Source organism: Centrocercus urophasianus, unplaced genomic scaffold (genome assembly GCF_019232065.1).
Source record: "Centrocercus urophasianus isolate 14NV4802_14NV808 unplaced genomic scaffold, USGS_Curo_1.0 seq_11, whole genome shotgun sequence".
In the NCBI taxonomy this organism is placed as follows: domain Eukaryota; kingdom Metazoa; phylum Chordata; class Aves; order Galliformes; family Phasianidae; genus Centrocercus; species Centrocercus urophasianus.
Window position 1 is genome coordinate 36388820 of NW_024884253.1, and position 20401 is coordinate 36409220.

Below are 20401 nucleotides of genomic sequence, written 5' to 3' on the forward strand. Positions count from 1 at the left end.
TAAGAAAATAGCAGATAAAGGAGCAAATGCCAACTGTCACAGACTACAAGGAGCATCTCCAGGACCTGTGCTCTCATCCAAGGTGTTCATCATATCCAAAATGAGTACAGTGCTGTGACTCAGAAGGTGATGTGATTCGCTGCGGATGCTTCTGTACGAGTAAGAATGAAGCCTGGAAATGAAACACAGAAGAGCCTCAGGAGATTGACTGACTAAGTACTAAAATAGCAGAGGAAAGTGCAGTTAAGTAAACAAATGTAGAATGATACATTAAAAAAAAATACAATCCTAACTTTGCATAGAATTCTAATGGTCACATTTGTGAATTCATAATAATGAATTATTATAATGATAATAATGAATAATAATGAAAAAGTAGTAGCTTCACATTAGCCATTACTATCAGGGAGTGAGGTGTTAAAGATGAAATAGACAGTTCTATGAAAATATCAACTCGGTGTTGAATAATGAGCAAAAAATGAAAGGAAATGCTTATGAGGAAATGAATACTAAACAAGACAAAAAAATGTCGTGCCATTGTGTAAAATCATGATGTGTGTTATGAATAATGAGGGTATGAAAGAAAGGGTATGGCAGGAAGGAAAATGTAGAGACAAACCCAGAAACATCACAGAGTGGCCTTCCTATAAAGTGGTAGAATATTTAAGATGACTAAACCTGGTGAGGAGACAGCTGGGAATATGGTAAGAGGCTGAGAAATCTAAAGTGGCAGGAAGAAGGCGAATAGAAAACCTTTGCTGTTTCATCCAATAAAAGATCAAGGAAACATTGAATGGTACCAGAAATGCAGCGCACAGTGGATAGAAACATGTATCACTCCACTTTGCTTTTAATCAAAGGGACAGCTGCAAGCTCTTGGTCTAATCATAGACACCGAATGAGTGGCTTTTATGGTACTTGAATCTATTAACAATACTTTGATGTTTGCCACTGACTGAATCATTTTTACTTCCCGTGACTTACCTAAGAAACTAGGTTCTTGTACTCGGTACATACTACTTTGAACATTATTGTGTTGCAACAATCACACAAATTAGAAGTGAATCTAGCGGCTCAAATCTATACAGTTAGTGCATTTTTTCTCAGCAATGGGGTGGCCTCAAGGAATCATTCCAGCCCTGTACTGTCCTCAAAGCTATGGACACACACTCTCTGGGAAAGTATTGACTGGTGAAGACAAAAACCACATCAGGCAGGATACAAATAACTCCACGTCATAGATGGCTGTGGAAGAGTCCTCAGGCTCTGATGTTTTCTTTACTACCATGGATGCAGACACTGATGGATGAAGAGGAAAATCAAGGTATGATGCATCTTTGCACAGTGCCAGGGAGCTGGAGAACGCAGCGGTGACTGATCACTTCCTTCTTGTGACTCACGGGATGTTTACTGAGGAATCATTTAAGAAAAACACAGGGCAGAGACTTTTCTGTTCTTATTTATGGAGCGTGTATCAGCAAGTAATCTGGGAAGAGGACTGTAAGAGCTCCATAGCCATTTCTGTTTTAAATTTGTGCCCTGTAGACATCCATCGACAGCCAGTGATAGCAGTAATTTTTTGCAACCACTACGCGGTCCAGAGTTGTTTGAGTGATGTCACTGTATTTGGAATAATTCCCAAAGCACATGAAAAATACTCACGGGCTGTACTAAGCGCAGCTGAACTTTGCCAGCTTTCTTTTCAGGCAGGCGGAGCTCTCTTTTCTTTTTCACAGAACTTATCCCAGACTCACACACATGTTGGCTGGAAGGTATTTCTGGAGGTCCACAACCCAACTTCCAACCCAAACTGGGGCTATGTTCAATGCTGCCTGATCACCACGGCTTTGGTTACTTATTGGCCTTAAAAATCAAGATATCACAGCCTCCCTGGAGTCACTCTACAGTGCCGCACTATCAAAACTAATCACTAAGTTTACCTAATGCCCATCCTAGGCCACAGTCCATGCTTACCTTGTGAATAGATCAGGACAGCAGCTTTCCACAACTTGCTGACCATGCTCCTTGTTACTGTAGCCCCCTATGTTGTTTGCTTTAATCAGCCAGAACCCAGTCCTGACTCATATTTAAGTCACATTTGTCCACTCTAACATCCAGGTCTTCTCCAGCACGGCTGCTACTCAGCCTGTACCTACACATCCATCTACTGACATAGAAACACGTTTTTCAGTCCATAAAAATGGACAAGTTACTTTTTCCACCACAAATTCAAACGGAGTGGAATTTGTTGACAGAGTTCAGATGAAAGGAATGTGAATTAGCAGATGAGTCTGCAGTTAGAATTTCATGTAGACAGGATATACGTCAGGATCCCAGTCAGGGATGACTTACTGCAGACCTCATATATTCCTTCTTTTAACTAACAACTGTACGGAAAATGGTTCAGAATAAGAAACCAATAACATTTTCTTACATCTCTTGTGCAAAAACTATGTTGCTTTCTGCCAATAATATTCCTAACAATTTGATTATATTCATCCATGCTACAACCATCTTTTTAAAGAAAGAATGGATTTGCCACATAAATTGCGTGAAGTCAAACATGGTATGAATTGCCAGTCTCATGATGAGACACCAGACAGTTGTTAACCATCACTATAAACTGTTATTTACCTGATCCAGAATGAGAAAATCCTCTAGGTGAGCTTGTGGCTGTATTTGGTTATGCTTTATGAGACCATAGCTATGTAATATCTTTGACCGTTGGCTTCAGTAAATACCATATGACATATACATCAAAAGTTAGATTTGCTTTTGCAAACCAGTCAAAAACCATGTATTATTTTCAGTAGGGAAAAATACAGAAAAGCTAAATAAATCCACAAACCATTCCCTTGGAACTGGAAACTTTTCTGAAAACAAACAAACAAACAAAAATGTGTACAGAAGATCAGCAACATTTTGAAGCCAGAAAACAAAACAAAACAAAACCTGAATACATCCCCGTAACTTTGAAGCCAAGTTTACTGACTGTAAATCTGCTGCAGTGAGCCTGAAAAACCATACAGCAGCCTTGATGGCACTTTTATCCATTTCTGAAGTTTCAGAATGAGCAAACACAGGGCACTGCCCAGATGCTCTCAGTGACAAATCTTGGCTCTCCCCTATCATTTGTCCAGGCTGTAAGTGTTTCACACAGATCTCTCTCCATTAGTGTATCCATGTCTGTCCCATGCCTATGTTGCAATTTCTGATTACGGAATAAGTTTCTGAGCTCCGTATTCTCCACTTCTATTCATTTTCAAAACAACCAGAAGCAGACCTGCCAAACTTTACACCATTTTCTCCTTCACCCTCTGACACACCAAAGTCCATTTCTCATGCTTTTACAGCAGAACACCAGACCTCTTCCGTGCCATGAAGTCCCACATCAAGCAAAATCCTCACCCTACCATCCTGCTGCATCAGGACTGGGAGAGAAGTGGGGCCACAACCCTGCTCGTGTCAGCAGTGGGGGACATCAGCAGGGCCAAGAGCTGAGCCAGGCTGAGCCTTTAGAATCTAGTGCTACCATAAGACCCAGGAACAGTTATATTTTAAAACTGAAGAATAAACACTAAATGTGCCAGTTGGAAAAACAACTGAATTTTAACAGAGCTAAACAATACAAATGCCTTTTCAGGAAATTTAGGAAGCTTACTAATTTTATCTATAGGTTCTTCTCATAGAAATTTTATCTTAAATTGCCAGTAACAAATTCAGAGAGTAAATTCATTTTAATGATAAAGATAACAGGAACCACTCAGGTACATTAGATATTATTCCTAATATCTTGACCAGATTTCATGAAATAAAAATGCACTTTTCTCTCCACACCATCATAAATAAACTCTAATAGTCAGCTTGGCTGGGAACACTTTAAAGCTTCTGAATTGGTTGTTTTAAAGTTTGTTTGCTTGTTTGTTTGTATTTTAAAAAAAATCTCCATGACAAGTTATTTCTTTTGACTGGTTCAGATAGAAAATTCAGAGTTTCCATAGCACAGACTTAATATCTTTTTTTCCTCTCTTCTTTCTATAGACTAAAACAGTGCTATTATTTTTTTTTTTTTGCACTTTGGTCAACTGGTTATTAAATTTTTGCAACCATTTTCTCTGCTAATTCAAGAATGCCCAGTAGGTGGTCTCAGTGCATAATGCATCTCTTATTAACTCTGCTTTGCTGTTTCCAATTCTACAACTATTTTATTTTAGCTGAAATCTTCCCCTTTTAATAATTTACTTTCAATATTTCAGTGTCAGCTATTTGTTGAGGAACTATCCTTTAAGTATTAGCAAAAACAACAACAAAAATCCTTCTGTTTCTAGATTGCAGGTAATAATTTGGGAAAAGAACAATCAAAATCCATAAAGTTCTGCTCTGAATTAGAGATATCAACCATATATTTATTGATTCCTTCTCTATCTCTCATTTTACGTTCTTTGAGGATTAGAGAAACATTTTCTTTAAGGAATACAATGTATTATTCAGGTCCAGACAGGCATAACTCGCACGAGCTTTTACAGATCCCTGGAATCATGGAATCACAGAACGGTTTGGGTTGGAAAAGACCTTCAAGTCCGTCCAGTTCCATCCCCCTGCTGTGTTCAGGGCTGCCTCCCACCACCTTCCCAGGGCCCCACCCAACCTGGCCTTGAGTGCCTCCAGGGATGGGCACCACAGCTTCTCTGCAACCTGTGCCAGTGCCTCACTGCACTCCAAGTAAAAACTTCTTCCTAACATCTAACCTAAATCTTCAGTTCTAGTTTAAAGCCATTCCCCTTTGTCCTATCACTAACAGATCATGTTAAAAGTCAGTCCCCGTCCTGTTTGTAAGGTCCCTTCAAGTACTGGAAGGCTGCAATGAGGTTTCCCCTGAGCTTTCTCTTTGCTACCTCTTGCTCTCCCATCAATTTCAGAACTCAATTAACTTTTGGGATACAATCAGCTCTCGCTTACAAACAAAGGTGTTGCCCATACTTGCCATCCTATAAACACGCTCCTTTCAATAAAGACAAGTAGGTGCTTTAGATATGAAAAGCATGAAAAGCATTAACTGACTGAAGATATCAATGACTCTATTTCTTGTTCTTGTGGGAAACACATTTTTTTTTTAATTTCTAAGATGGAGTACCAATAGCTGTGATTGCTAGCAAAACATTTAGCAGCTTTTTGTATTTTCAAATACATGTCCAAATTAAATGCAAGTATTTAAGACACTCAAAATCATGTATTATACCTATTATAACAGAATAGGAAATGGTGAGATTCACCAATTAGTGAAGTCATTTCTATAACATTGTCTTGATGAGACTCCATATTAATTCTACCCTGTCATTCATCATACAAGAAATCCTGTAACATGAGATCAGCTGTCATTTTCACCGTGACCTTTTATACTGAAAGAAGTGCCGGTATAGCTGCGAAGCATAAGTGCCAATGAAGTATATTTGTCTACCACAGATGTCCCAAAAATCCACGACTCTGGTTTTTGAAGATAATTGATGTAAAAATTCAGTCTTTGGCTATTGCCAGTAAGCTAATAAGACAGACAGTCTTATAGTTTCCGTACCATAATGAGGCCTGAAACCAATTTGGCTGGGATCAAGGAAATATGAAGCCTCCAAATATTTCTGGAATTGCCTCACTATAAACTTTTTCAAAAAGGCAGATTGAAATGTCTTATAATAGATCTGACTGTTTGCATCAAGAAGAAGATATTTTTAGGTTTAACAAGGGCTTCCTAAAGAGAATTTGGTGCCTGGTCTTATCACATCCTAACAACATTCTCAGCTAAGTTTGGGATCTTCGTTGCCCAACAATGTAGTCTCAGTACAGTCTTCACTTAATGCTTCATTTACATGGGGACACTAAGGAAAATGTCTAGTCAAGACAAATTAACTAGTCAGTGTACATAAGTGAGGCTTTATTATATTCAGAAGAAAGGCAGTTTTATTGCACAGCAGGCTAAGACATAGTTACAATGTTACAGTGCATGACAGCGTCCATATAGAAGTTTAATGCAATCAAGCATATGTGCATTAGTTTATTTCATTTAACATTCCTAAGTATCTCACTGTAGGCAAGTCCTAAGAAAACAGCATCAGATGAAGTAAAAACTTGGGTTTGCTTTTGTCCCCTCCATAGCCTGCTCTGCTACCATGGAGACAAACAGCTCTGACAGAATCTAGTAATCTCATCTTCAAAGAAATAAAAACATTCTTGGTGAAAGTGCCTGCAAATCTCTGTTGGCCCTGAATGTGATCTTACGCCTTTCATTGAAATCCCACTTTAGCATGAAAGGAAAAAAACTACTCCCTGTCATCCCCGTTTTCCTCCCTCCTCTTTCTATGAATGGTAACAAGAGCTCCTAATGTATAAATTCTCCCACAGACAGCAGAACCAGTGGGCCCTGCACCATGCCCCATGCTTCTCTAGCAGCACCATCCCTGCACCTTCTATCTGTTCTACGTACCTTCTGTTCCACAGTGCAACTCTCCCAACTCCTCCCGCCAACACAGAGCCCTACAACATCTTCACAAAACCACAGAATCACAGAATGGCCAGGGTTGGAAAGGACCTCAAGGATCATGAATCTCCAACCCCCTGCCACACGCAGGGCCACCAACCTCCACATTTAATACCAGACCAGGCTGCCCAGGGCCCCATCCAACCCGGCCTTGAACACCTCCAGGGATGGGGCATCCACAACCTCTCTGGGCAGCCTGTTCCAGCACCTCACCACTCTCTCGTAAAGAACTCCCCCCCGACATCCAACCTAAATCTTCCCTCCCTCAACTTAAAACTATTTCTTCAGTCCACTGCTGCATTCCTAGCTCTGGCTGTTTAGTTATTGCTTTTATTGTCTCCAGGTCTGTCTCCTCTCCATACCTCCTGCCTGCCTGCCTGGACCCAACAGCACCCGTTGGGCAGTGCGGGAGGCCTTGCTGAGCCTTGGCTGCCTCTGGGAGCAGATAGTGACTCAATTCTTCTTGCATTTCCTTCACCTCTCCTGCAAGCATCTACAAAAATATGGAAATGTAACCTCCATCTTCCTTGCCTGAGATTCCTGAGATCACCCAACAGATCATGGGCAGGGCAGCCAAAAAGACGGCCTGACTGGCAGTGTTTTGCTGTGATCAGAAACCAGGCCTGTGAGAAGACAGCCCTAGGGATCCAACTCAAACTGAGAACTGGCTTTCCCTGTGCTCTCCACCAAGTCATTTCATCTCACTCCCATTCTGTTACTCTGCCTATGTAACAGAAACGTGAAACAACCTATCTAAAGCTCAGAAAGGTATTTGAGTTTTCAGACACTGGCTGCATAGTGGGAGACTGCTGTTCTTCAGCATTGAAGAAAGAACAGGGTAGGTCTTTTAACTCAAGAACTATGCTATGAAGAAATTAAAACAACATTCAAGAGTTTAGGGACATTTTTGGGGTATATTCTGAATACTGAACATAATTTAGAGGAAACTCAAACTATTTTTGAAGAAAAAAAAAGTGACACATGGAAGTTATTTGCATGGTAGCTAGAGTGACGTTAAGAGAAATGCAAATTTAACCCTCAGAATGGGAAGGACAAATCTAGAGCACATTCCACTTTCATGAGATTTAAAAAAGCCTCCTCCTTGCCACAGATGTGCAAACAGAGCTTTCATAAGCCATCACAGATCTCAGCTCTGTTCCTTCCAGAAGGTCATGACCTCTTCTTCCTTCCTTTCCTCTCCTCTCTACTCCTTTCCTTTCCTTCCTTTTTTCTTTCCTGGAGCACTTTAAAACCACATGGTTATAAATGATTTGGATGACTATAGTGATCACAATCTCTTTGCTAACACACCTCTGTCATACATAAATAAGTTGTCACTGGCCTAGGCTCATGTTTCACTCAATGCACAGATCTAACCTGACTAAGGAAGTGGTTTAACCACTGGAATGCAATCTCTGCTTCTTCATTCATGTCTCAGTACAAATGCAATAGGCTTAACTCAAGAAGAATCTCATCCTTTACTATTCAAAGACAAACAAGCAAGCTAATTACCCCTTCATAAAAATATGTGATCCTGAGGACAGCTGGGCCCGGCTACAACCCATTGGTACTGCAGGTAGCCTGCAACTACTGAACTCAAAGCCAAACCGATATCAGTGGTATGTGTCCAGCAACAGAAGATGTGAGATGGAAAGCATCAGATTTTACAGACTTAGAACTTCAGTGCTTATTCATTGGGAATTAATGTTAAATGGGTACAGTTTAATGGGAATTAAAGAGAGTGATTTGTGAACGCTACCCCACATTGTGCACAATGTACCTCGGACAAACGTGAGCACACAAGTGAAAAGGAGAGGGATATCCCCAGTATACTGTCAGGATTTGGCACAAATAAATCAAGTGTTCTTATTTTCTCTCACTGACCCTAAAATATTATAGCTATTTGAAAGCATGAGCATTGTCCCAGTTCCACTATCGCAATGCCTACAGAGAGGGGAAGGATCAGACCAGGATCATTTACCAACTATACACTGTGCGCTGTGTCACACTTCTGCAGTCAGGCAATATTTTGTTATGATACACACCAAAATCACCTTAGCTCTGCTTTATTTGAGCATTGTACTTTAATTCACATAAATACACTTTGACTTTAAAGATTATGCATACTGTTCTAAAATTATGTCTCTGTGTCTGATTCTATCTCATTTCTACATCTATACACACGTTTACATGAGAAACATCAAACCAAAGTGTCCCACACAGTTGTGTACTCAAACATTCAAACTGGTGCCCAGAAGTAACCCTATCTCTACTAGATTTTACAACCAGATATTTTATTCTCAGTCACATTACTCTTACACAAAGCTGTACTTTCACAGGCCCACCAGGAACCCCCACAACCCACTCTTCACTGTAGAACAGCAGCTCCTACAAGACCACAGGAGTCCACAGACATACAGCATAATACTTGGCTGTGGCAATACTGGATTCCACAGGGAATCATCTCATTTCCCAATAACAGCTCTCTCAGGCTGCTTCAACTAATCCCTCAACCCCTCAAATTAGCATTACCTAACACAGGGGACACAGCTGGATACCAGCAGATAATTCCTAGTGATTATTACCAGTTTCAGGAAGCAGAGCTAAGGTTGCATTAGAAAGTACCCTAATTTCTCACTCTCCGGTTCTCAGAGTGTTACTTAACTGCACATCCTGAAAGAAATGAGACATTACGAAGCAATCTTGACAATGTGTTAACACATTTTTCTGCAGTGAAACCAGTAGGATTACAGAGCTAATGGTCAAGCTTTTCAAATCACAAGATCATCTGCTTCCTCTTCACCCTTCTGCATGCAAGCCCCTTCCTTTGTGCAGCCATTACATTCAGAAAAAAATAAGACAATTTATCTCTCATAAGACTTTAATGCACTGCTGACCCTGTTTTTCTGGTTTAAGAGCTTATGCACAGTATTCTTGTTTGCTATAAAGGCAGTATGCCTAACCAGTTTACATTTTCCTTATGTGAACTACTCTGAAGAGAGTAAAATATGTACATTTTTCTCTAAAGAAGCAATATGAATGTATTAGAAATTGATGTGCAATATAGGAAAATAAACTCCCAGATAAACTTCAGGCACCTTCAGTTTTGACCTGCAACAATTCTAAGCAGTGTGAAATAGACAAAGTTAAACTTGAGCAGAAAGACACACAGAAATGGGAGAAGTTTTAATGGATAGCTCTATTATTCATTTTGTGTAAAACTACTTGTGCTCAGCACTTATACAGCAATCTTGAATCTTCATGAGGAACTCCTCATAGTGCTTCTTCATGCTTAGCAATGCGCCTGCTCCACTTCATACACATTTACTCATGGTAATCCTGTTTGCTACCTGTCCTCAACAAATGAAAGAATGCATCATTACATCTATGCAGGAGGTGGCAGAGCACACAAGATGAAGTTCATAGGATACATCAATGAAGAAGAAACAGGAGGAACCAAAGTAAAGAGGAAATTTCTACAACGAAGTAACAGTGATAAAATGTTGAGAACACATAGGCAACTAATGGCTCCACTGGAAAGACTAATTAACAGTCTGGACATTAGAACTGAAAACTAGACAGCACAGGTTCATCTGTTTATGATAGACGACTGCTGGCTCAGCTGCTGAGGTAGTACTATGCCCTTCACTACGTCAGTTTTCTACATGTGATTTCACAGTCATAAGAGGTTTAATTATAACACTTAAAGTATGGAGGAAATTTCTCTATATTACTATAAATAAAACTTCAAAATTAGATTGTTTTGTGAATCCCGTTATCTGTGAAATCTGAAGCCTGTGTAATGCACTGAACTTCAACTGTTTCCAGGTTTAGACCTCTTATGGTCCATTCATACAAGGAAATAAGTCTAAATGCATAGATGTGAGATGAAAACTAGACTTTTCAACATAATCCTCAGTCCCTGACTTTCATTGTTTGCTGAAGTGCTGTTAATGTGTATGAAATGTGATTCATCTGCTGTCTTCTGTGCCTCCATCCAGCACGTGCTGTTGAAAGATAGTCATTTGTGTCTTCCAGCAACCTCTTCCAGCTTCCTCTTCAAACAGCAACTACATCTGAATCACAGCACTCAGAGAGCTATGATTTCTTTTTTCCACTATAGTGCCATTAGGAAATAACACTCAGTATTATAAATGTCGCTAGGGAATGTGCTAAAGGCTTCAGAGGAATTTTTAAAAAGACAAGAGCTGGTTTCAAAGTATTTACAGTTCAGTTTTCCACATAGCAAAGCAAGAATGCCAAACACACAGGCAGGTTTCAGGGAAGCACGTGAAATAAAACCTAATAGATTTCCTTTCCTATCATGCATGAACATCATGATGGTCCGAAAAATGTGTGGCAGACGAAGAAACACAAATCTGTTTCTCTAAAAGCACAAAGCAAGCAAAGCACTGGGTGAATTGCTCTGCAGCACTTCACCTCCTACCACCCAAATGTCATTCATGTTTTTTTTTTTACACACAGAAACAACGCTATGGAAGTGAAATAGAACAGAAACAGAAATAACGAAGACTTGGACAAAAACATCTAGCAAATTGTGTGGAGACAGATTTCAATATTTGAATGTTTGGCAGAATGCATGGAGAGTAGTGTCAGTCCTTAATTGTACAGGTTTAGAAAGAATTCAGCCTGTGGGCAAGGTGCTCCTATAGTTTCTTATTAGAGAAGCTTCACACTTAACAGTAATCTTTCAGCAACTTACAGTAACTTAACTAAATGGCTGGCATCTTTCAGGCCCTTTTCCAGTTCTAGTGATAAGAAATCAAGGACTGGTGCCAGTAAAAAGTTGCTGCTACCGTTCTTCTCCTCCCCAGATCCTGTTCGGGCCCACGCAGCAGAAAGTTCTCTTGTATTGCAGTCCTGACCTGCGTAATTCAGGTTGGCAAAGATGGTTTCATTGTGCTTTGTTCTTCCTGCTTTAACGACCGCTGTTTCCCTTCCTTGCTGAGATTTGAGGGGGCTGCATGTGTTTGCAGCAGAAGTCCTTCTGTCCGTTTTCCAGTTCTAACAAAAGGAACAAAGAAAGAAGCAGGCCCTGTGGGTCGTTAACAAGGGACTCTGGCATATTTTATATCTCTGACGCTTAAGAGGCTTTCTGGCTTTGCCCTACTGGAAACTGATCTGCCACCGGCCTTTTCTAATCCCCCACACACTTCCTTCACCTGATACTGCAGTGTCTGCGCAACCTTCTCTATAGAAAGCATTTCTTTAGATTTCTGAAGTTTAAGACGATATTTAGCAAAGCAACCGGCAAGGAAAATGTTGATTTTAAAACTTAAAAGAGGTGAAATCAAAAAGTTGAAGGGAATAGTAAGAAACAGAAAAGCAACAGCGAAGTTAACCAAGTAGAAAGCGCTGTTAAGCTTTAGGAATGCTAGCGGTGGTAATTCACCACGCGGGAATGGTCAGAAGAGCCGAGAATCTCATCTCCACCTCTACGAACTGTCTTCCCCTGCTCAGTTCAGCAGCTCCTCGCCGACAGGAGCGACACCCGAGCAGTAAACAAACGCGCGCCCTGAGCGCAGCCGGCCCCTCAGCCGGCACGTCCGGGCGCCCCGCGCGCACTGCATTTCCCAGCAGCGCCGGGGCTGAAAGGCGCCGTGTCCGGCGCGGAGGCCGCTGGGAGAGCCGTTAGCGGGGCGCGTCACGGCGGTCGCCCGTGAGGGGGGAGGGTGGCTGCGGCTCTGCTGCCGGGCTGTGCAGGGTGGGGTGTACGTTGATATGTTTTCTAGAGTGGGAAGGTTCTGATATACACTAGACAGAGGGAGGGGAGCGAGTTTTGTAAGGGTGTAGCTCAAAAACAACAAAAAAACAAAAAACCAAGCAAGAGTGCTTCCTCAGTCCCCATTCCCAAGGAGGGCAGTGCCAAGCAGTAGCTTTGATGAGGAGATTCTCCACAGCTGGCTCCCAGCGGAGGAAGCTCTGGTACAAAAGAGATCGATTTTTAGAATCATTTCTTAAGCTTAGGATGTCTATGACCGCCTCACATGCATTGGGGAGAGTAAGCTGCTAGAGAATTAGCGTGCCTGCATCCTGTGGCCATGTTTTCGGGCATTTGCTCACAGCAGGCTCAAAGTTGAGCCCTGGGGACGCAGGCATTATGGCAGTGCATGATTTTCACCATAAATCCTTGTGCAAACCACCTCCTACATCACCTGAGATTTACGGAACGTCACACGGCTTTTTGTTTCTTGGGGCTCTTTGGTCTTTCATAGGTGAGGCACGGAACATGAGAGCGGTAGCTGGGCCATCTCTTTGACAGCATCTTGACTGCTGTTTTCTCACTCTACCTTGTGCCAAACAAAAAGGCAGGTCACCAAACCTCTGTTAACAAGCAAAGCCACACCCAGAAGTATTTGGGAGTGCAAACAAACAAATGCACACAACATGAAAATAACTGAATCTTCAGATCTCAGGTTTGGTTTTGGTTGCTTCTAACTGCAAAGCATTGGGACAAAACTGCACAAGCTGCCCTGTAGAATTTCTTCTTTCAAGATGACTATTTTCCCTAAATGACCTTTTTTGTTTAAAAGTAGTGATAATAAAGACGTCTCTGCTAAATACAGTGGGAAGCTTTTTCCACCTTTCTCACTGGTCTTGCATTCTAAATGCATTTTTTTCCATCTCAGCTTCAGATACCTAGAAACTTTCCATTGAAGCTGCGTGTTAGTTTGCTGCAGCAAATTTAAGTCCAGTAAGAAGAGGTTTCCCATTTTAGTCACCTCTGTCACACACATAATCCACAGGTTACACCGTCTGTGGATCACAGTTTGAAATGCAACAAATAGGTTAATCTAAATTGCTATTCACTTCAGTGGCAGCTGCAACAATTAGTCACTTCTTTGATTGCTACAGTATAAATATGGTGTCTCTATACTCTCATACCTTTAAAAGAGGTAAATAAGGTAATATGGACACACTTTACATACAAAAGGTCTTATTTCCCCCCCCTTTCCCCCCAGAAATTCGCACAGTTTATCCAGAACTCAAAAAGCAGAGAACCAGTGTTTCAGTAATTACCCAGAAGGTGCTGCAATGTGTGAGCCTGTCAGCTGACTTTTCTCCATTTAACCACTGGGACCAATAAGTACAAAACTATTTTCTGTGGCTTCTGAAGTCCCTGAACTGAATGAGTCTGTGTGCACTGGGGAAATATCCCTTATATGTTTTGCCTGTTCGTGTACTATTTTTCTAAGTTCATGCTGCAGATTACCTAAGAAGTAAAATACTAGGTTAATTAGATATTTGTCTAACACAGCATGGCTGTTTTTCCAAAAAGAAGTGTTTTGCAGACAGTACTGTGAAGAATCTGCCATGTCAAATCAACTGTGTAACTTAGCTTTATGGGAGGACATACTTCTTTCTTTAAATGGCTGCTTTGAAAAAATGAGAATATTCTCCACAGTTACTTTATAGGATGACAAATACTCATCCATCAAGCAGCCGATTGCTGAATTTCTGAAAAGAGGCTTCTGGGACTAAGCTGCTAAGTGGCAGGGTGATTCCTTTTTGTTTCATTTGAAACGTGAGGATGATGATGGCTTGAAGACTACGTATTTACTGTAATTCATGTCATCCATATCATCGGAGATTTTATAATTTTCTATCACATTCATCACTTCTCAACTCTCTTTTGAGCTGTTAAAAAGTCTCTTAAGTGAAAGCTATGGCATACTTCAACCATCCTTTATCAGTCTTCTGCTTACCTTTCAAGTTTTTATTAGGTCCTTCCCAAAATGCAGGGTTAGGATGCAGAGAAATTAGCATTCTCTTAGAGTTCAGGACATCCATGCACTATGGATTTAAGACATGGCCTGCTTATTGTTTTCTGTTTTGTTACCTATTTCTTCCCTGAAAAACTGCTATTTTACTTCTCCCATTTTTCTTACATTCTTCACAGTGCTCCCAGAGCTACTTCCCTAATGTAGACACTGTTGCTTTGGGTTTCAAAAGTGAGCTATTAAGTCAGCCTGACAGATTTTGAAACAAAGTCCAAAAATATGCTGTAAACCAGCAGCGCTATCCAAAATCTTTATATTTTAGAAGGGATCTATAAACAGTCAGCGATCGTGTTTTGTCCAACCACAGTTTTCAAGGAAAGGGAAGCAGGCTGAGGAAAATAACGTTAGTGGAACTATCCTTCAGCTACAGGAAGTTAAATGGGCAACAGTAAAGCTTTTTAAAAATCGTTTAGTTTGGCTTTGAGGTATGGAATTAACACATTATAGATTTCAACTCTAGTACAGAAAAATATTTCAGAAATTAAATGAGCAATATGAAATGTGGCCATTTGAGAAAATGTAAGGAACACATTTCGTATTTGGATGTATGAAAAATACTACAGTGTGTACTAAGATCATATCCTGAATTCAAAAGTAACCAAAGGCAAAAATTCCTGCCTCTAGTATTGAGCTCATGTGGCAGGATTCTCTGTGGGTGATGTTTCACACTTAGACAAGTGATGTCTGGAAAACAGATCGCAAAAATCAAAATCTCCCACGGCTATTCAAAACCAGCTGTGGAAAAATCTTTTCATTTAGCACTGTTTTTTAAGGTTTTCTAGTATAAAATACAATGCAAGAGAAAGGACTACCAAAGCAGCAATGAGTTATTTTCCTTAGGGTTAATGGGCAGTACAGATCTCCTGGACAAGCTTCATTTCTTCACAGACTTCATTGGTGTAGATGTATTTTAAAATGTGAGGTTCTGTGTACTGTCGCTCTTTATTGCTGTGATACCACATGCATCTTTGTCATCTAATGACATGACATTCAGTTGCAGGCATAAAAACTGGGTATAGGCACTAAAGCCAGAAATGAAGTGTAAAAACATGGAATATTTTAAATATGAAGCTTATATATAATATATGTGAATACACCAACTTATTGCAGGAAAAAATATACTAACAAATGCAGGGGATGCATTTCAAACAAATGCAAACAAACAGATGTAACAAAATAAGGTGGAAATACTGTAATTAACATACACTGAAATGTAGCATAACTTACAAAAGTGTTGGGAAATGTGTCTAAAAGAGCTGTTGTAGATTTTTTTTCCTGCTTTAATTTAATTTCTTCCTTATGATCAACATAACACTATATAGGTCAGTAGCTGTTAGAAGAGCACACAAACATCCAAGTCTTGCATGCAAATCATCCTTTTGGTTTTCATCAGAATTTTACAACATGATAGCAATACTTGCACTGTGGTAGCATCATGTATAGCACGTAGTGTGCGTACCTCCAAGGCACATTCTGCATGTGAAAACCACCTGGTGGAAATCAGGCCTGAATCCTTCAGGGTGACTGGACGAGGCCAGGCTCTTCTCAGTGTTCTAATAGAAAGTTAGGGAGGTAGGGGCTGTGACAAGGAGCAGGACAAGAAGCAATGGGCTGAAACTTGAGTGTGAGATGTTCCATACTAACATGCAGAACTTCTTTATGGTAAGGATGGTGGAGCACTGGATCAGGTTGCCAGAGAGGTTGTGGAATCTCCTTCTATGGAGATATTCAAGACTCATCTGAATGCCTACCTGCATGACCTGTGGTACTTCATGATCTCTTGAGGTCCCTTCCAATCCCTGTGATTATGTGATTCTGTAACTGCTCCATTCAAATGAACTGTTAAGAGGCTACAAAAATCTGAATCTGTAGAAGTGGGAAACTGACATTTGAATTTGAACAAAAACTGGCAAATCCAAGGGTGATTTAAACTCTGCTTCCTCAGAAAACAGGTTTGGTACTCTCCAAAGTACCAAAGTACAAGAAGTAACCAGGGGTACACTGTGAAACTTCATCTGAGGCAGAATGCTCCTGTGAATGCTGTTCAATGTTTGTTGTAATCACTATTAATGAATTGACATTTTCCCTGACAAAATGGCTTCACCACAGCTTCCCCCTGTTGATTCAGCCGAAGAGCTTAGCAATTACGAAGTGATGGGAAAAAAAGAGAAGTTAAAGTCCAAAAGCGGGAATCCTGCATTTTTCTTCAATTTTCAGGCCAACAATTAAGGCAGCACCCTTTACTCCTCTCAAAACCTTTGCAGCATTATCTCAACCTCTGGATACATGCAGTCCAAACTTGACCATCAAGATACACAAGCATATTCTTATTTTCACAACATTTATTTGAGAGAATGAGAGGGTACATCTTATTGAAAGGCAAAAAAACCTTAATGCTTAGTAATCACCTCAGCTGCTAAGAGATTACTTAGAAATTATTTCCTCGAGGCCAATAGAAAACAAAGAAATGAAAGGACGAGGGGGGCAAAAGGGCAAGTTAGCTTTTTAGCAGTAGCTTGCAATGGCACAAATATGGAATAAGACTGAACACTCAGAGAACTGGTGAACACCTGTTATAGAGTGCATTAGAATACATTATAAGTTCTGTTCCTCACTGCCTCCAGAACTTTGAAAATTCAGAAAAGCAGAGGAGTAAGGGCTAGGTTTGACACAGAATCATTATGACTTTCACCCTTCGTGTTTTCTTCTCCCCTACCATTTGTGCCACACGTAGCCCCTACCTCCCTGACTTTCTGACAAAAAGCCCAGCTGAGGAACTCATCACAGCCTCACCTGGAGTTTTCCTTACAGTATGTGGAGTTTTAAATTAGCTCTTTGAGTGGTTATAGCCTGCTGCTCCCATTCCAATTTCTCCTTCAGTCCCTGCTTATTCCCTTATTAGAACACACTCTCCCACCCACTGCTTCTGTACACACTCAATTAATTAAAAGCTTGCTAACTTTTCTTCTTGTTAGCTGGCCATCAACAGCGCTGCTTCATTTCCCAGCATCACTGCAGATCTGATCTCTCTTGCTAATTCTGCTTCCCTGCTGAGCCTCTTGTATTTTCATGTCAGAAACCTTGCATTACTCTTCATTAGGAAAAAACTTTTTCAAGTCCCAAATGGTAGAAAGATGCATTATTCTATTAACCACTCAGACTTAGATTATTAGGAATTACTTTTTTTGTTTTTTCTTTTTTTCATCATCTCCCTTTAAATCCATTCTGACAGCTTGTATTATAAATGATGTTTGGCCCAGACTTCCTAACCAACCACTCACAGTTTTTTGGGGGTTTTTTTTTTTTTTTTTTTTTCCAGAGAGGAAAGAGATAAGTCCCTTGTGAGATGCTTCCACTTGGAATGCAGGAAGGTTCTCTTAGAAGCAGAGGTACTATGAGGAACATACAGTGTGGACACATAGGGAAGTATGAAAAAGCAGTGAGCAGGGGGCTACATGGCAGCAATCTCTTTGCATCTGACTATGGCATGCTACTGATATCTCTGTTCTTTATGTATCAACGTTATAGCTTCTGTATTACCAAATAATATCCTAATGGATATTAGGATCAGAAGTAATATCCTAATGGAAGGATCAGAAAACATGATGGTGCTAAATGAGAGCCTGGTTTACAACCCTTAGACACGTACCCAGTATTTGAGCTCATGCTTTAATACTTCTGTATCACACTAGAATTACTCACACCTCATGTTTCTTTCATTTCATAGTTCTAGTTAAAGTGAATCAGCTCTGGAGGCAGAGGGAAGCTCAGCCAATGCTACTTGCTTACTCAAGGGAACCTTCTGCTGCCACTCCCAGCAATTGCGTGCAATAACCTCTTTAGCACCAATAATCTGAACACCTGAGTAGTCAGAGAGGACCACAGTGTGCCAATTCCATCTCCAGAGCAGTGAGTTAAATAAAGTACAGCAACCTTGGCAAATATCACTTCAAAGAGGTGATGCTACTGTCATTCATTTCTATAATGTGGAGTGAGGGTGGGCAGCAGCAGGGCTAGGTACATAAGGCAAGAGGAACCCTCTTGTCCCACATCATTCAAGGCTCTGCAGATTTGATAAAGGAATTTAAAAAGGTATTTGTAGCGTTCTCCTGAGAAGGTGGGAAATGTGGTTTTAAGCCCTTTGCACCATCACTGTCATAACTCTGCATAACAGAGACTGGCAGACTTTTTCATGACTGAGGGACATACAGCACTTCTACCACTCACAAGAGCTGATTTATTCACCTACACCCACAGTGAGCAGCTGAACTTTGGCATTGCAGACATACACAGCAGGTATTCCTATCTGGGTGAAGGTCACATTGCTAGCATATTACACTACTTCACTTGAACAGCTGCAGTAGGTGGGGAATAATCAATGGTTTAACAACAAATATTTAGTACGTTTTGAGTGCTCTTATAAAAAAAAAAATAAAAGAATAAGAAGAGTGCTTTTGAAAGAGTATGGCCTGAGCAAGTCAGGTTGTTGTTCTGTGCTGAGGCAAGGCTGCGTGCCCTAGTCACTGTGCAGTTGCATTTATCTAGCTTAGGCCAGCCCTTATTCAGTTTACTTAATCCTCATTTATTGTGACATACTGATAATCAAAATTAAAAGGTGAAGCCAACATTAATGTAATAAGGACTGCCACAGCTTTGCATGAGGCTTTGTGCACCTGATTACGTGGCTCCACTAGCAGCACCACTATCTACTCTATAGCAAAACCAAGAGCTTTATGGGAATTCACGTTGGCCAAAATAAAGAGACACCCTTGAAAACAATCAACAGTTGCAGGACACTTAAGTAGTATGAGTATAGACCAGGCAAAGCTCTTACAAAGTCACTCCAACTTCTTTCCGTGGCCTTGAGATAAACTTGGGATCCTTTGCACACGCACAGAGTGCTGTAACACACCCTGCACCAACCACACCAGTCCAGTACGGCCCTGGAGTTTTGCCAGCACTCGCAATTTGGTCCAGAAATTATGTGTGGCAAAAGGGAGACATCTTCATCTGACACAGATGAAAGTAGTTCAATTTCTGGACTTGAATCATGATTGACAATTCTACCTGGTTCTGCTCCAACCCCAAACCATGGAAAACGGTAATTTGACAGTCCTGAAAAAGGTATCTTTCAGGCTAAACTTGAACTTTTCATCATGTAGATAAGCAATCTGGAGACATTCAGACATTTCAGTGAGTTTTATTTCAGTGACTTTATCATTTACTTTACAAAATCTGGGAAAGGAGGCAGGGATCCATATTTCTAGCTTCCCACTCTTCTCACAAGGTCAGGCTCAGTGTTAAATACTACTAATTTGCAAGCATTACTACAAAGCACATATTTTATTTAAATATTTTTGAAAATTAAATCAATGGTTTTCCACACTTCCTTGTTTCAAATGAACCACTGCAAACAATACAATCCACAAAGAAAGTTGCAGCCAAAACCAAATTTCATCCATGTTACTGTTTGGCTATCATCAGCCTCCTGGATTTACTTTATTATTACAATAAAACATTAACTCAGCAGAATATTCTAATTCAGCAGATACTTTCCCTTCTGTGAGCTGATCCTGAGGGTTCAGCACTGTTTGTACCGTCAAAAGCCTGGACCCTGACCCAGCATTATATACCTGAAAGAAAAGAACTTTTGACCCCTTTCAACAGTCCTTCAAGTAGAGCAGGTTGTGAAAGCAGGAAAGGTATTTATTTAAACAGCACAGCAGCTTCCAAACCCTGGCTCTTTGTGACCACAGGGTGCCATTTGTTCCTGAGCGGGCAAGCAAAGCAACCTGTTCGTGCCAGTGTGAATCACAGTACTCCCTCCTCTTGAAAGCAGTCCCTCAAACAGAGCTCTGAACATTTATTTGGAGACGATGGGTCACACCTCAGATTTCCAAAGTTGCCCTGAGACACGTTATTAATAGTGAACACAGCACAGCATTAGGCAGTATAACGAACCCAGCGCTTCACAAGGGAGCGATCGCCTAGCACAGCAGGCAGAAAGCGAAGGTTCAGAAAGCCGTGTGCTCTGCGTGTCACAGGAGTGTAACAGCAGCGTAAACGTGCC

The 20401-nt window shown here is 40.7% G+C and overlaps 1 long non-coding RNA gene across 2 annotated transcripts; it reads right to left on the reverse strand.

Annotated features, from left to right (window-relative positions):
* Nucleotides 1-9713: 9713 nt before the first annotated feature.
* LOC122171965 lies at nucleotides 9714-12095 on the reverse strand. Of its 2 annotated transcripts, XR_006172134.1 has the most exons (3): nucleotides 11984-12095; nucleotides 11253-11554; nucleotides 9714-9879 (listed from the first exon to the last, which is right to left on the reverse strand). It is a non-coding gene; the product is annotated as an uncharacterized LOC122171965 (long non-coding RNA). The 2 variants fall into 2 exon arrangements; XR_006172133.1 differs by having other exon boundaries at nucleotides 9714-11554.
* Nucleotides 12096-20401: the final 8306 nt, after the last annotated feature.